This window comes from Tachypleus tridentatus, chromosome 9 (genome assembly GCF_004210375.1).
Source record: "Tachypleus tridentatus isolate NWPU-2018 chromosome 9, ASM421037v1, whole genome shotgun sequence".
Classification (NCBI taxonomy): Eukaryota; Metazoa; Arthropoda; class Merostomata; order Xiphosura; family Limulidae; genus Tachypleus; species Tachypleus tridentatus.
Window position 1 is genome coordinate 142,874,204 of NC_134833.1, and position 18,213 is coordinate 142,892,416.

The 18,213-nt window shown below is 28.6% G+C and overlaps 1 protein-coding gene across 2 annotated transcripts in view; it reads left to right on the forward strand.

Moving 5' to 3' along the window:
* LOC143226554 (XK-related protein 4-like) overlaps positions 1-18,213 on the forward strand; it is a 204,651-nt gene that overhangs the window by 104,788 nt on the left and 81,650 nt on the right. The gene's annotated exons all lie outside the window — the stretch shown is intronic.

Here is an 18,213-nt window from a genome sequence, read left to right on the forward strand (position 1 = left end):
CTTCTTTGTGAGTTCTAAACATGGTATGATAATAATGTTCTTCTTTGTGAGTTCTAAACATGGTATGATAATAATGTTCTTCTTTGTGAGTTCTAAACATGGTATGATAATAATGTTCTTCTTTGTGAGTTCTAAACATGGTATGATAATAATGTTCTTCTTTGTGAGTTCTAAACATGGTATGATAATAATGTTCTTCTTTGTGAGTTCTAAACATGGTATGATAATAATGTTCTTCTTTGTGAGTTCTAAACATGGTATGATAATAATGTTCTTCTTTGTGAGTTCTAAACATGGTATGATAATAATGTTCTTCTTTGTGAGTTCTAAACATGGTATGATAATAATGTTCTTCTTTGTGAGTTATAAACATGGTATGATAATAATGTTCTTCTTTGTGAGTTCTAAACATGGTATGATAATAATGTTCTTCTTTGTGAGTTCTAAACATGGTATGATAATAATGTTCTTCTTTGTGAGTTCTAAACATGGTATGATAATAATGTTCTTCTTTGTGAGTTCTGAAGGGGTGGTATGATAATAATGTTCTTCTTGTGAGTTCTAAACATGGTATGATAATAATGTTCTTCTTTGTGAGTTCTAAACATGGTATGATAATAATGTTCTTCTTTGTGAGTTCTAAACATGGTATGATAATAATGTTCTTCTTTGTGAGTTCTAAAACATGGTATGATAATAATGTTCTTCTTTGTGAGTTATAAACATGGTATGATAATAATGTTCTTCTTTGTGAGTTCTAAAGGTGGTATGATAATAATGTTCTTCTTTGTGAGTTCTAAACATGGTATGATAATAATGTTCTTCTTTGTGAGTTATAAACATGGTATGATAATAATGTTCTTCTTTGTGAGTTCTAAACATGGTATGATAATGTTCTAATGTTCTTTTCCGCTAGTATGTCTGGGGTTTACAACATTAAGATCAGGGGTTTGATTTCCCTCGGTGAGCTAAGCAGATAGCCGATGGGGCTTTGCTATAAGAAAAAATATTCTTTTGTGAGTTCTAAAATGGTATGATAATAATGTTCTTCTTTGTGAGTTCTAAACATGGTATGATAATAAGTGTTCTTCTTTTTTTTGGGTTCTCGTGTGGGTATACGGTAAGATAATAATGTTCTTCTTTTGTAGAAGGGTTATAAAGGTGGTATGAGTAATAGTATTTCTTCTTTAGAAGGTTATAAAGGTGTTGTGATAATAATGTTCTTCTTTGTGAGTTATGAAGGTGGGTATGATAATAATATTCTTCTTTAGCGGAGTTCTAAACGCTAAGTATGATAATGATAATATGTTTGTTCTTTTTAGAAGTTATGAAGGGTGGTATGATAATGTTATTTCTTCTTTGTGAGTTCTAAACATGGTATGATAATAATGTTTCTTCTTTGTGAGTTCTAAACATGGTATGATAATAATGTTCTTCTTTGTCAGTTATGAAATTGGGTATGATAATAGTAATTTCTTCTTTGTGAGTTCTAAACATGGGTATGATAATGATATTCTTCTTTTGTAGGTTAATAGAAGGTGGTATGATAATAATAATTCTTCTTTGCAGAGTTCTAAACATGGTATGATAATAATGTTCTTCTTTGTGGAGTTCTAAACATGGATATGATAATAATGTTCTTCTTTGTGAGTTCTAAACGGCGGGTATGATAGCCAGATTAATGTTCTTCTTTGTAGGGTTCTAAAGATGGTATGATAATAATGTTCTTCTTTGCGGGTTCTAAACATGGTATGATAATAAAATGTTTTTCTTTGTGAGTTATGAAGGTTCTAGGTATGATAATAATGTTCTTCTTTGTGAGGTTCTAAACATGGTATGATAATAGTGTTTCTTCTTTTGCCAGGTTCTAAACCTTGGTATGATAATAGTATTCTTCTTTGTAAGTTCTAAACATGGTATGATATGTATGTTCTTCTTTGTAGGTTCAAAGACATGGTTTGATAATAAATGTTTCTTCTTTAGCAGGTTCTAAACATGGAATTGTATTAATGTATTCTTCTTTGTGAGGTTATGAGGGTGGTATGATAATAATGTTCTTCTTTGTGAGTTCTAAACATGGGATAATAATGTGTTTTCTTTTTTGTAAGTTATAGAGGAATTGGAGTATGATAATAGTAATTTCTTCTTTGGCAGGTTCTAAACGGTGGTATGATAATAATGTTCTTCTTTGTGAGTTATAAAGCTTGTGAGTATGATAATAGTGTGTTCTTACTGCTTTGTGAGTTATGAGGTGGGTATGATAATAATGTTCTTCTTTGTAGTTCTAAACATGGTGATAGTAGTGATGGTATGATAATATGTAATTTCTTCTTTGTGTTATGAAAGGTGGTATGATAATAATGTACTCTTCTTTGTGAGTTATAGAGGTGGTATGATAATAATGTTCTTCTTTGTAAGGTTCTAAACATGGGTATGATAATAATGTTCTTCTTTGTGAGGTTCTAAACTGTAGGTATGATAATAATGTTCTTCTTTGTGAGTTATAAAGGTGGTATGATAATAATGTTCTTCTTTGTGAGTTCTAAACATGGTATGATAATAATGTTCTTCTTTGTGAGTTCTGAACATGGTATGATAATAATGTTCTTCTTTGTGAGTTCTAAACATGGTATGATAATAATGTTCTTCTTTGTGAGTTCTAAACATGGTATGATAATAATATTTCTTCTTTGTGAGTTCTAAACATGGTATGATAATAATGTTCTGGTATGATAATAATGTTCTTCTTTGTGAGTTCTAAACATGGTATGATAATAATGTTCTTCTTTGTGAGTTCCTAAACATGGTATGATAATAATGTTCTTCTTGTGAGTTCTAAACATGGTATGATAATAATGTTCTTCTTTGTGAGTTCTAAACATGGTATGATAATAATGTTCTTCTTTGTGAGTTCTAAACATGGTATGATAATAATGTTCTTCTTTGTGAGTTCTAAACATGGTATGATAATAATGTTCTTCTTTGTGAGTTCTAAACATGGTATGATAATAATGTTCTTCTTTGTGAGTTCTAAACATGGTATGATAATAATGTTCTTCTTGTGAGTTCTAAACATGGTATGATAATAATGTTCTTCTTTGTGAGTTCTAAACATGGTATGATAATAATGTTCTTCTTTGTGAGTTCTAAACATGGTATGATAATAATGTTCTTCTTTGTGAGTTCTAAACATGGTATGATAATAATGTTCTTCTTTGTGAGTTCTAAACATGGTATGATAATAATGTTCTTCTTGTGAGTTCTAAACATGGTATGATAATAATGTTCTTCTTTGTGAGTTCTAAACATGGTATGATAATAATGTTCTTCTTTGTGAGTTCTAAACATGGTATGATAATAATGTTCTTCTTTGTGAGTTCTAAACATGGTATGATAATAATGTTCTTCTTGTGAGTTCTAAACATGGTATGATAATAATGTTCTTCTTTGTGAGTTCTAAACATGGTATGATAATAATGTTCTTCTTTGTGAGTTCTAAACATGGTATGATAATAATGTTCTTCTTTGTGAGTTCTAAACATGGTATGATAATAATGTTCTTCTTTGTGAGTTCTAAACATGGTATGATAATAATGTTCTTCTTTGTGAGTTCTAAACATGGTATGATAATAATGTTCTTCTTTGTGAGTTCTAAACATGGTATGATAATAATGTTCTTCTTGTGAGTTCTAAACATGGTATGATAATAATGTTCTTCTTTGTGAGTTCTAAACATGGTATGATAATAATGTTCTTCTTTGTGAGTTCTAAACATGGTATGATAATAATGTTCTTCTTTGTGAGTTCTAAACATGGTATGATAATAATGTTCTTCTTTGTGAGTTCTAAACATGGTATGATAATAATGTTCTTCTTTGTGAGTTCTAAACATGGTATGATAATAATGTTCTTCTTTGTGAGTTCTAAACATGGTATGATAATAATGTTCTTCTTTGTGAGTTCTAAACATGGTATGATAATAATGTTCTTCTTTGTGAGTTCTAAACATGGTATGATAATAATGTTCTTCTTGTGAGTTCTAAACATGGTATGATAATAATGTTCTTCTTTGTGAGTTCTAAACATGGTATGATAATAATGTTCTTCTTGTGAGTTCTAAACATGGTATGATAATAATGTTCTTCTTGTGAGTTCTAAACATGGTATGATAATAATGTTCTTCTTTGTGAGTTCTAAACATGGTATGATAATAATGTTCTTCTTTGTGAGTTCTAAACATGGTATGATAATAATGTTCTTCTTTGTGAGTTCTAAACATGGTATGATAATAATGTTCTTCTTTGTGAGTTCTAAACATGGTATGATAATAATGTTCTTCTTTGTGAGTTCTAAACATGGTATGATAATAATGTTCTTCTTGTGAGTTCTAAACATGGTATGATAATAATGTTCTTCTTTGTGAGTTCTAAACATGGTATGATAATAATGTTCTTCTTTGTGAGTTCTAAACATGGTATGATAATAATGTTCTTCTTTGTGAGTTCTAAACATGGTATGATAATAATGTTCTTCTTTGTGAGTTCTAAACATGGTATGATAATAATGTTCTTCTTTGTGAGTTCTAAACATGGTATGATAATAATGTTCTTCTTTGTGAGTTCTAAACATGGTATGATAATAATGTTCTTCTTGTGAGTTCTAAACATGGTATGATAATAATGTTCTTCTTTGTGAGTTCTAAACATGGTATGATAATAATGTTCTTCTTTGTGAGTTCTAAACATGGTATGATAATAATGTTCTTCTTGTGAGTTCTAAACATGGTATGATAATAATGTTCTTCTTTGTGAGTTCTAAACATGGTATGATAATAATGTTCTTCTTTGTGAGTTCTAAACATGGTATGATAATAATGTTCTTCTTTGTGAGTTCTAAACATGGTATGATAATAATGTTCTTCTTTGTGAGTTCTAAACATGGTATGATAATAATGTTCTTCTTTGTGAGTTCTAAACATGGTATGATAATAATGTTCTTCTTTGTGAGTTCTAAACATGGTATGATAATAATGTTCTTCTTTGTGAGTTCTAAACATGGTATGATAATAATGTTCTTCTTTGTGAGTTCTAAACATGGTATGATAATAATGTTCTTCTTTGTGAGTTCTAAACATGGTATGATAATAATGTTCTTCTTTGTGAGTTCTAAACATGGTATGATAATAATGTTCTTCTTGTGAGTTCTAAACATGGTATGATAATAATGTTCTTCTTGTGAGTTCTAAACATGGTATGATAATAATGTTCTTCTTTGTGAGTTCTAAACATGGTATGATAATAATGTTCTTCTTTGTGAGTTCTAAACATGGTATGATAATAATGTTCTTCTTGTGAGTTCTAAACATGGTATGATAATAATGTTCTTCTTTGTGAGTTCTAAACATGGTATGATAATAATGTTCTTCTTTGTGAGTTCTAAACATGGTATGATAATAATGTTCTTCTTTGTGAGTTCTAAACATGGTATGATAATAATGTTCTTCTTTGTGAGTTCTAAACATGGTATGATAATAATGTTCTTCTTTGTGAGTTCTAAACATGGTATGATAATAATGTTCTTCTTGTGAGTTCTAAACATGGTATGATAATAATGTTCTTCTTGTGAGTTCTAAACATGGTATGATAATAATGTTCTTCTTTGTGAGTTCTAAACATGGTATGATAATAATGTTCTTCTTTGTGAGTTCTAAACATGGTATGATAATAATGTTCTTCTTTGTGAGTTCTAAACATGGTATGATAATAATGTTCTTCTTTGTGAGTTCTAAACATGGTATGATAATAATGTTCTTCTTTGTGAGTTCTAAACATGGTATGATAATAATGTTCTTCTTGTGAGTTCTAAACATGGTATGATAATAATGTTCTTCTTTGTGAGTTCTAAACATGGTATGATAATAATGTTCTTCTTTGTGAGTTCTAAACATGGTATGATAATAATGTTCTTCTTGTGAGTTCTAAACATGGTATGATAATAATGTTCTTCTTTGTGAGTTCTAAACATGGTATGATAATAATGTTCTTCTTTGTGAGTTCTAAACATGGTATGATAATAATGTTCTTCTTTGTGAGTTCTAAACATGGTATGATAATAATGTTCTTCTTTGTGAGTTCTAAACATGGTATGATAATAATGTTCTTCTTTGTGAGTTCTAAACATGGTATGATAATAATGTTCTTCTTGTGAGTTCTAAACATGGTATGATAATAATGTTCTTCTTTGTGAGTTCTAAACATGGTATGATAATAATGTTCTTCTTTGTGAGTTCTAAACATGGTATGATAATAATGTTCTTCTTTGTGAGTTCTAAACATGGTATGATAATAATGTTCTTCTTGTGAGTTCTAAACATGGTATGATAATAATGTTCTTCTTTGTGAGTTCTAAACATGGTATGATAATAATGTTCTTCTTTGTGAGTTCTAAACATGGTATGATAATAATGTTCTTCTTTGTGAGTTCTAAACATGGTATGATAATAATGTTCTTCTTTGTGAGTTCTAAACATGGTATGATAATAATGTTCTTCTTTGTGAGTTCTAAACATGGTATGATAATAATGTTCTTCTTTGTGAGTTCTAAACATGGTATGATAATAATGTTCTTCTTTGTGAGTTCTAAACATGGTATGATAATAATGTTCTTCTTTGTGAGTTCTAAACATGGTATGATAATAATGTTCTTCTTTGTGAGTTCTAAACATGGTATGATAATAATGTTCTTCTTGTGAGTTCTAAACATGGTATGATAATAATGTTCTTCTTTGTGAGTTCTAAACATGGTATGATAATAATGTTCATGGTATGATAATAATTCTTCTTTGTGAGTTCTAAACATGGTATGATAATAATGTTCTTCTTTGTGAGTTCTAAACATGGTATGATAATAATGTTCTTCTTTGTGAGTTCTAAACATGGTATGATAATAATGTTCTTCTTTGTGAGTTCTAAACATGGTATGATAATAATGTTCTTCTTTGTGAGTTCTAAACATGGTATGATAATAATGTTCTTCTTTGTGAGTTCTAAACATGGTATGATAATAATGTTCTTCTTTGTGAGTTCTAAACATGGTATGATAATAATGTTCTTCTTTGTGAGTTCTAAACATGGTATGATAATAATGTTCTTCTTTGTGAGTTCTAAACATGGTATGATAATAATGTTCTTCTTTGTGAGTTCTAAACATGGTATGATAATAATGTTCTTCTTGTGAGTTCTAAACATGGTATGATAATAATGTTCTTCTTTGTGAGTTCTAAACATGGTATGATAATAATGTTCTTCTTTGTGAGTTCTAAACATGGTATGATAATAATGTTCTTCTTTGTGAGTTCTAAACATGGTATGATAATAATGTTCTTCTTTGTGAGTTCTAAACATGGTATGATAATAATGTTCTTCTTTGTGAGTTCTAAACATGGTATGATAATAATGTTCTTCTTTGTGAGTTCTAAACATGGTATGATAATAATGTTCTTTTTGTGAGTTTTGTGATGTTCTTCTTTGTGAGTTCTAAACATGGTATGATAATAATGTTCTTCTTTGTGAGTTCTAAACATGGTATGATAATAATGTTCTTCTTTGTGAGTTCTAAACATGGTATGATAATAATGTTCTTCTTTGTGAGTTCTAAACATGGTATGATAATAATGTTCTTCTTTGTGAGTTCTAAACATGGTATGATAATAATGTTCTTCTTGTGAGTTCTAAACATGGTATGATAATAATGTTCTTCTTGTGAGTTCTAAACATGGTATGATAATAATGTTCTTCTCTTGTGAGTAAACATGGTATGATAATAATGTTCTTCTTTGTGAGTTCTAAACATGGTATGATAATAATGTTCTTCTTTGTGAGTTCTAAACATGGTATGATAATAATGTTCTTCTTGTGAGTTCTAAACATGGTATGATAATAATGTTCTTCTTGTGAGTTCTAAACATGGTATGATAATAATGTTCTTCTTTGTGAGTTCTAAACATGGTATGATAATAATGTTCTTCTTTGTGAGTTCTAAACATGGTATGATAATAATGTTCTTCTTTGTGAGTTCTAAACATGGTATGATAATAATGTTCTTCTTTGTGAGTTCTAAACATGGTATGATAATAATGTTCTTCTTTGTGAGTTCTAAACATGGTATGATAATAATGTTCTTCTTTGTGAGTTCTAAACATGGTATGATAATAATGTTCTTCTTTGTGAGTTCTAAACATGGTATGATAATAATGTTCTTCTTTGTGAGTTCTAAACATGGTATGATAATAATGTTCTTCTTTGTGAGTTCTAAACATGGTATGATAATAATGTTCTTCTTGTGAGTTCTAAACATGGTATGATAATAATGTTCTTCTTTGTGAGTTCTAAACATGGTATGATAATAATGTTCTTCTTTGTGAGTTCTAAACATGGTATGATAATAATGTTCTTCTTTGTGAGTTCTAAACATGGTATGATAATAATGTTCTTCTTTGTGAGTTCTAAACATGGTATGATAATAATGTTCTTTTGTGAGTTCTAAACATGGTATGATAATAATGTTCTTCTTTGTGAGTTCTAAACATGGTATGATAATAATGTTCTTCTTTGTGAGTTCTAAACATGGTATGATAATAATGTTGTTCTTTGTGAGTTCTAAACATGGTATGATAATAATGTTCTTCTTTGTGAGTTCTAAACATGGTATGATAATATGTTCTTCTTTGTGATGTATGATAATAATGTTCTTCTTTGTGAGTTCTAAACATGGTATGATAATAATGTTCTTCTTGTGAGTTCTAAACATGGTATGATAATAATGTTCTTCTTGTGAGTTCTAAACATGGTATGATAATAATGTTCTTCTTTGTGAGTTCTAAACATGGTATGATAATAATGTTCTTCTTTGTGAGTTCTAAACATGGTATGATAATAATGTTCTTCTTGTGAGTTCTAAACATGGTATGATAATAATGTTCTTCTTTGTGAGTTCTAAACATGGTATGATAATAATGTTCTTCTTTGTGAGTTCTAAACATGGTATGATAATAATGTTCTTCTTTGTGAGTTCTAAACATGGTATGATAATAATGTTCTTCTTGTGAGTTCTAAACATGGTATGATAATAATGTTCTTCTTTGTGAGTTCTAAACATGGTATGATAATAATGTTCTTCTTTGTGAGTTCTAAACATGGTATGATAATAATGTTCTTCTTTGTGAGTTCTAAACATGGTATGATAATAATGTTCTTCATGGTTGTGAGTTCTAAACATGGTATGATAATAATGTTCTTCTTTGTGAGTTCTAAACATGGTATGATAATAATGTTCTTCTTGTGAGTTCTAAACATGGTATGATAATAATGTTCTTCTTTGTGAGTTCTAAACATGGTATGATAATAATGTTCTTCTTTGTGAGTTCTAAACATGGTATGATAATAATGTTCTTCTTTGTGAGTTCTAAACATGGTATGATAATAATGTTCTTCTTGTGAGTTCTAAACATGGTATGATAATAATGTTCTTCTTGTGAGTTCTAAACATGGTATGATAATAATGTTCTTCTTTGTGAGTTCTAAACATGGTATGATAATAATGTTCTTCTTTGTGAGTTCTAAACATGGTATGATAATAATGTTCTTCTTTGTGAGTTCTAAACATGGTATGATAATAATGTTCTTCTTTGTGAGTTCTAAACATGGTATGATAATAATGTTCTTCTTTGTGAGTTCTAAACATGGTATGATAATAATGTTCTTCTTTGTGAGTTCTAAACATGGTATGATAATAATGTTCTTCTTTGTGAGTTCTAAACATGGTATGATAATAATGTTCTTCTTTGTGAGTTCTAAACATGGTATGATAATAATGTTCTTCTTTGTGAGTTCTAAACATGGTATGATAATAATGTTTCATGGTATGATAATAATTCTTTGTGAGTTCTAAACATGGTATGATAATAATGTTCTTCTTTGTGAGTTCTAAACATGGTATGATAATAATGTTCTTCTTTGTGAGTTCTAAACATGGTATGATAATAATGTTCTTCTTTGTGAGTTCTAAACATGGTATGATAATAATGTTCTTCTTTGTGAGTTCTAAACATGGTATGATAATAATGTTCTTCTTTGTGAGTTCTAAACATGGTATGATAATAATGTTCTTCTTGTGAGTTCTAAACATGGTATGATAATAATGTTCTTCTTGTGAGTTCTAAACATGGTATGATAATAATGTTCTTCTTTGTGAGTTCTAAACATGGTATGATAATAATGTTCTTCTTTGTGAGTTCTAAACATGGTATGATAATAATGTTCTTCTTTGTGAGTTCTAAACATGGTATGATAATAATGTTCTTCTTTGTGAGTTCTAAACATGGTATGATAATAATGTTCTTCTTTGTGAGTTCTAAACATGGTATGATAATAATGTTCTTCTTTGTGAGTTCTAAACATGGTATGATAATAATGTTGTTCTTCTTGTGAGTTCTAAACATGGTATGATAATAATGTTCTTCTTTGTGAGTTCTATGTTCTTCTTTGTGAACATGGTATGATAATAATGTTCTTTGTGAGTTCTAAACATGGTATGATAATAATTCTTCTTTGTGAGTTCTAAACATGGTATGATAATAATGTTCTTCTTGTGAGTTCTAAACATGGTATGATAATAATGTTCTTCTTGTGAGTTCTAAACATGGTATGATAATAATGTTCTTCTTTGTGAGTTCTAAACATGGTATGATAATAATGTTCTTCTTTGTGAGTTCTAAACATGGTATGATAATAATGTTCTTCTTTGTGAGTTCTAAACATGGTATGATAATAATGTTCTTCTTTGTGAGTTCTAAACATGGTATGATAATAATGTTCTTCTTTGTGAGTTCTAAACATGGTATGATAATAATGTTCTTCTTGTGAGTTCTAAACATGGTATGATAATAATGTTCTTCTTGTGAGTTCTAAACATGGTATGATAATAATGTTCTTCTTTGTGAGTTCTAAACATGGTATGATAATAATGTTCTTCTTGTGAGTTCTAAACATGGTATGATAATAATGTTCTTCTTTGTGAGTTCTAAACATGGTATGATAATAATGTTCTTCTTGTGAGTTCTAAACATGGTATGATAATAATGTTCTTCTTGTGAGTTCTAAACATGAGATAATAATGTTCTTCTTGTGAGTTCTAAACATGGTATGATAATAATGTTCTTCTTGTGAGTTCTAAACATGGTATGATAATAATGTTCTTCTTGTGAGTTCTAAACATGGTATGATAATAATGTTCTTCTTTGTGAGTTCTAAACATGGTATGATAATAATGTTCTTCTAAACATGGTTGTGAGTTCTAAACATGGTATGATAATAATGTTCTTCTTTGTGAGTTCTAAACATGGTATGATAATAATGTTCTTCTTTGTGAGTTCTAAACATGGTATGATAATAATGTTCTTCTTGTGAGTTCTTGGTATGAGTTCTTTGTGAGTTCTAAACATGGTATGATAATAATGTTCTTCTTTGTGAGTTCTAAACATGGTATGATAATAATGTTCTTCTTTGTGAGTTCTAAACATGGTATGATAATAATGTTCTTCTTGTGAGTTCTAAACATGGTATGATAATAATGTTCTTCTTTGTGAGTTCTAAACATGGTATGATAATAATGTTCTTCTTTGTGAGTTCTAAACATGGTATGATAATAATGTTCTTCTTTGTGAGTTCTAAACATGGTATGATAATAATGTTCTTCTTGTGAGTTCTAAACATGGTATGATAATAATGATAATAATGTTCTTCTTTGTGAGTTCTAAACATGGTATGATAATAATGTTCTTCTTTGTGAGTTCTAAACATGGTATGATAATAATGTTCTTCTTTGTGAGTTCTAAACATGGTATGATAATAATGTTCTTCTTTGTGAGTTCTAAACATGGTATGATAATAATGTTCTTCTTTGTGAGTTCTAAACATGGTATGATAATAATGTTCTTCTTTGTGAGTTCTAAACATGGTATGATAATAATGTTCTTCTTGTGAGTTCTAAACATGGTATGATAATAATGTTCTTCTTTGTGAGTTCTAAACATGGTATGATAATAATGTTCTTCTTTGTGAGTTCTAAACATGGTATGATAATAATGTTCTTGTGAGTTCTAAACATGGTATGATAATAATGTTCTTCTTTGTGAGTTCTAAACATGGTATGATAATAATGTTCTTCTTGTGAGTTCTAAACATGGTATGATAATAATGTTCTTCTTGTGAGTTCTAAACATGGTATGATAATAATGTTCTTCTTGTGAGTTCTAAACATGGTATGATAATAATGTTCTTCTTGTGAGTTCTAAACATGGTATGATAATAATGTTCTAAACATGGTATGATAATTGTGAGTTCTAAACATGGTATGATAATAATGTTCTTCTTTGTGAGTTCTAAACATGGTATGATAATAATGTTCTTCTTTGTGAGTTCTAAACATGGTATGATAATAATGTTCTTTCTTGTGAGTTCTAAACATGGTATGATAATAATGTTCTTCTTGTGAGTTCTAAACATGGTATGATAATAATGTTCTTCTTGTGAGTGGTATGATAAGTTCTAAACATGGTATGATAATAATGTTCTTCTTTGTGAGTTCTAAACATGGTATGATAATAATGTTCTTCTTTGTGAGTTCTAAACATGGTATGATAATAATGTTCTTCTTTGTGAGTTCTAAACATGGTATGATAATAATGTTCTTCTTTGTGAGTTCTAAACATGGTATGATAATAATGTTCTTCTTTGTGAGTTCTAAACATGGTATGATAATAATGTTCTTCTTTGTGAGTTCTAAACATGGTATGATAATAATGTTCTTCTTTGTGAGTTCTAAACATGGTATGATAATAATGTTCTTCTTTGTGAGTTCTAAACATGGTATGATAATAATGTTCTTCTTTGTGAGTTCTAAACATGGTATGATAATAATGTTCTTCTTGTGAGTTCTAAACATGGTATGATAATAATGTTCTTCTTTGTGAGTTCTAAACATGGTATGATAATAATGTATGATAATAATGTTCTTCTTCTTGTGAGTTCTAAACATGGTATGATAATAATGTTCTTCTTGTGAGTTCTAAACATGGTATGATAATAATGTTCTTCTTTGTGAGTTCTAAACATGGTATGATAATAATGTTCTTCTTGTGAGTTCTAAACATGGTATGATAATAATGTTCTTCTTGTGAGTTCTAAACATGGTATGATAATAATGTTCTTCTTTGTGAGTTCTAAACATGGTATGATAATAATGTTCTTCTTTGTGAGTTCTAAACATGGTATGATAATAATGTTCTTCTTTGTGAGTTCTAAACATGGTATGATAATAATGTTCTTCTTGTGAGTTCTAAACATGGTATGATAATAATGTTCTTCTTGTGAGTTCTAAACATGGTATGATAATAATGTTCTTCTTGTGAGTTCTAAACATGGTATGATAATAATGTTCTTCTTTGTGAGTTCTAAACATGGTATGATAATAATGTTCTTCTTGTGAGTTCTAAACATGGTATGATAATAATGTTCTTCTTTGTGAGTTCTAAACATGGTATGATAATAATGTTCTTCTTGTGAGTTCTAAACATGGTATGATAATAATGTTCTTCTTTGTGAGTTCTAAACATGGTATGATAATAATGTTCTTCTTGTGAGTTCTAAACATGGTATGATAATAATGTTCTTCTTTGTGAGTTCTAAACATGGTATGATAATAATGTTCTTCTTTGTGAGTTCTAAACATGGTATGATAATAATGTTCTTCTTTGTGAGTTCTAAACATGGTATGATAAACATGGTATGATAATAATAATCTTCTTTGTGAGTTCTAAACATGGTATGATAATAATGTTCTTCTTTGTGAGTTCTAAACATGGTATGATAATAATGTTCTTCTTTGTGAGTTCTAAACATGGTATGATAATAATGTTCTTCTTTGTGAGTTCTAAACATGGTATGATAATAATGTTCTTCTTTGTGAGTTCTAAACATGGTATGATAATAATGTTCTTCTTGTGAGTTCTAAACATGGTATGATAATAATGTTCTTCTTTGTGAGTTCTAAACATGGTATGATAATAATGTTCTTCTTTGTGAGTTCTAAACATGGTATGATAATAATGTTCTTCTTTGTGAGTTCTAAACATGGTATGATAATAATGTTCTTCTTTGTGAGTTCTAAACATGGTATGATAATAATGTTCTTCTTGTGAGTTCTAAACATGGTATGATAATAATGTTCTTCTTTGTGAGTTCTAAACATGGTATGATAATAATGTTCTTCTTTGTGAGTTCTAAACATGGTATGATAATAATGTTCTTCTTGTGAGTTCTAAACATGGTATGATAATAATGTTCTTCTTGTGAGTTCTAAACATGGTATGATAATAATGTTCTTCTTGTGAGTTCTAAACATGGTATGATAATAATGTTCTTCTTGTGAGTTCTAAACATGGTATGATAATAATGTTCTAAACATGGTATGATAATAATGTTCTTCTTGTGAGTTCTAAACATGGTATGATAATAATGTTCTTCTTTGTGAGTTCTAAACATGGTATGATAATAATGTTCTTCTTTGTGAGTTCTAAACATGGTATGATAATAATGTTCTTCTTTGTGAGTTCTAAACATGGTATGATAATAATGTTCTTCTTTGTGAGTTCTAAACATGGTATGATAATAATGTTCTTCTTTGTGAGTTCTAAACATGGTATGATAATAATGTTCTTCTTTGTGAGTTCTAAACATGGTATGATAATAATGTTCTTCTTTGTGAGTTCTAAACATGGTATGATAATAATGTTCTTCTTGTGAGTTCTAAACATGGTATGATAATAATGTTCTTCTTTGTGAGTTCTAAACATGGTATGATAATAATGTTCTTCTTTGTGAGTTCTAAACATGGTATGATAATAATGTTCTTCTTTGTGAGTTCTAAACATGGTATGATAATAATGTTCTTCTTTGTGAGTTCTAAACATGGTATGATAATAATGTTCTTCTTTGTGAGTTCTAAACATGGTATGATAATAATGTTCTTCTTTGTGAGTTCTAAACATGGTATGATAATAATGTTCTTCTTTGTGAGTTCTAAACATGGTATGATAATAATGTTCTTCTTTGTGAGTTCTAAACATGGTATGATAATAATGTTCTTCTTGTGAGTTCTAAACATGGTATGATAATAATGTTCTTCTTGTGAGTTCTAAACATGGTATGATAATAATGTTCTTCTTGTGAGTGAGTTCTAAACATGGTATGATAATAATGTTCTTCTTTGTGAGTTCTAAACATGGTATGATAATAATGTTCTTCTTTGTGAGTTCTAAACATGGTATGATAATAATGTTCTTCTTTGTGAGTTCTAAACATGGTATGATAATAATGTTCTTCTTTGTGAGTTCTAAACATGGTATGATAATAATGTTCTTCTTGTGAGTTCTAAACATGGTATGATAATAATGTTCTTCTTTGTGAGTTCTAAACATGGTATGATAATAATGTTCTTCTTTGTGAGTTCTAAACATGGTATGATAATAATGTTCTTCTTTGTGAGTTCTAAACATGGTATGATAATAATGTTCTTCTTGTGAGTTCTAAACATGGTATGATAATAATGTTCTTCTTTGTGAGTTCTAAACATGGTATGATAATAATGTTCTTCTTTGTGAGTTCTAAACATGGTATGATAATAATGTTCTTCTTTGTGAGTTCTAAACATGGTATGATAATAATGTTCTTCTTGTGAGTTCTAAACATGGTATGATAATAATGTTCTTCTTTGTGAGTTCTAAACATGGTATGATAATAATGTTCTTCTTGTGAGTTCTAAACATGGTATGATAATAATGTTCTTCTTGTGAGTTCTAAACATGGTATGATAATAATGTTCTTCTTGTGAGTTCTAAACATGGTATGATAATAATGTTCTTCTTGTGAGTTCTAAACATGGTATGATAATAATGTTCTTCTTTGTGAGTTCTAAACATGGTATGATAATAATGTTCTTCTTTGTGAGTTCTAAACATGGTATGATAATAATGTTCTTCTTTGTGAGTTCTAAACATGGTATGATAATAATGTTCTTCTTGTGAGTTCTAAACATGGTATGATAATAATGTTCTTCTTTGTGAGTTCATGGTATGATAAAACATGGTATGATAATAATGTTCTTCTTTGTGAGTTCTAAACATGGTATTTGTGAGTTCTAAACATGGTATGATAATAATGTTCTTCTTTGTGAGTTCTAAACATGGTATGATAATAATGTTCTTCTTTGTGAGTTCTAAACATGGTATGATAATAATGTTCTTCTTTGTGAGTTCTAAACATGGTATGATAATAATGTTCTTCTTTGTGAGTTCTAAACATGGTATGATAATAATGTTCTTCTTTGTGAGTTCTAAACATGGTATGATAATAATGTTCTTCTTGTGAGTTCTAAACATGGTATGATAATAATGTTCTTCTTTGTGAGTTCTAAACATGGTATGATAATAATGTTCTTCTTTGTGAGTTCTAAACATGGTATGATAATAATGTTCTTCTTTGTGAGTTCTAAACATGGTATGATAATAATGTTCTTCTTGTGAGTTCTAAACATGGTATGATAATAATGTTCTTCTTTGTGAGTTCTAAACATGGTATGATAATAATGTTCTTCTTGTGAGTTCTAAACATGGTATGATAATAATGTTCTTCTTTGTGAGTTCTAAACATGGTATGATAATAATGTTCTTCTTTGTGAGTTCTAAACATGGTATGATAATAATGTTCTTCTTGTGAGTTCTAAACATGGTATGATAATAATGTTCTTCTTTGTGAGTTCTAAACATGGTATGATAATAATGTTCTTCTTGTGAGTTCTAAACATGGTATGATAATAATGTTCTTCTTTGTGAGTTCTAAACATGGTATGATAATAATGTTCTTCTTTGTGAGTTCTAAACATGGTATGATAATAATGTTCTTCTTTGTGAGTTCTAAACATGGTATGATAATAATGTTCTTCTTTGTGAGTTCTAAACATGGTATGATAATAATGTTCTTCTTTGTGAGTTTTGTGAGTTCTAAACATGGTATGATAATAATGTTCTTCTTTGTGAGTTCTAAACATGGTATGATAATAATGTTCTTCTTTGTGAGTTCTAAACATGGTATGATAATAATGTTCTTCTTTGTGAGTTCTAAACATGGTATGATAATAATGTTCTTCTTTGTGAGTTCTAAACATGGTATGATAATAATGTTCTTCTTTGTGAGTTCTAAACATGGTATGATAATAATGTTCTTCTTTGTGAGTTCTAAACATGGTATGATAATAATGTTCTTCTTGTGAGTTCTAAACATGGTATGATAATAATGTTCTTCTTGTGAGTTCTAAACATGGTATGATAATAATGTTCTTCTTGTGAGTTCTAAACATGGTATGATAATAATGTTCTTCTTGTGAGTTCTAAACATGGTATGATAATAATGTTCTTCTTGTGAGTTCTAAACATGGTATGATAATAATGTTCTTCTTTGTGAGTTCTAAACATGGTATGATAATAATGTTCTTCTTTGTGAGTTCTAAACATGGTATGATAATAATGTTCTTCTTGTGAGTTCTAAACATGGTATGATAATAATGTTCTTCTTGTGAGTTCTAAACATGGTATGATAATAATGTTCTTCTTGTGAGTTCTAAACATGGTATGATAATAATGTTCTTCTTTGTGAGTTCTAAACATGGTATGATAATAATGTTCTTCTTTGTGAGTTCTAAACATGGTATGATAATAATGTTCTTCTTTGTGAGTTCTAAACATGGTATGATAATAATGTTCTTCTTTGTGAGTTCTAAACATGGTATGATAATAATGTTCTTCTTGTGAGTTCTAAACATGGTATGATAATAATGTTCTTCTTTGTGAGTTCTAAACATGGTATGATAATAATGTTCTTCTTGTGAGTTCTAAACATGGTATGATAATAATGTTCTTCTTTGTGAGTTCTAAACATGGTATGATAATAATGTTCTTCTTTGTGAGTTCTAAACATGGTATGATAATAATGTTCTTCTTTGTGAGTTCTAAACATGGTATGATAATAATGTTCTTCTCTTGTGAGTTCTAAACATGGTATGATAATAATGTTCTTCTTTGTGAGTTCTAAACATGGTATG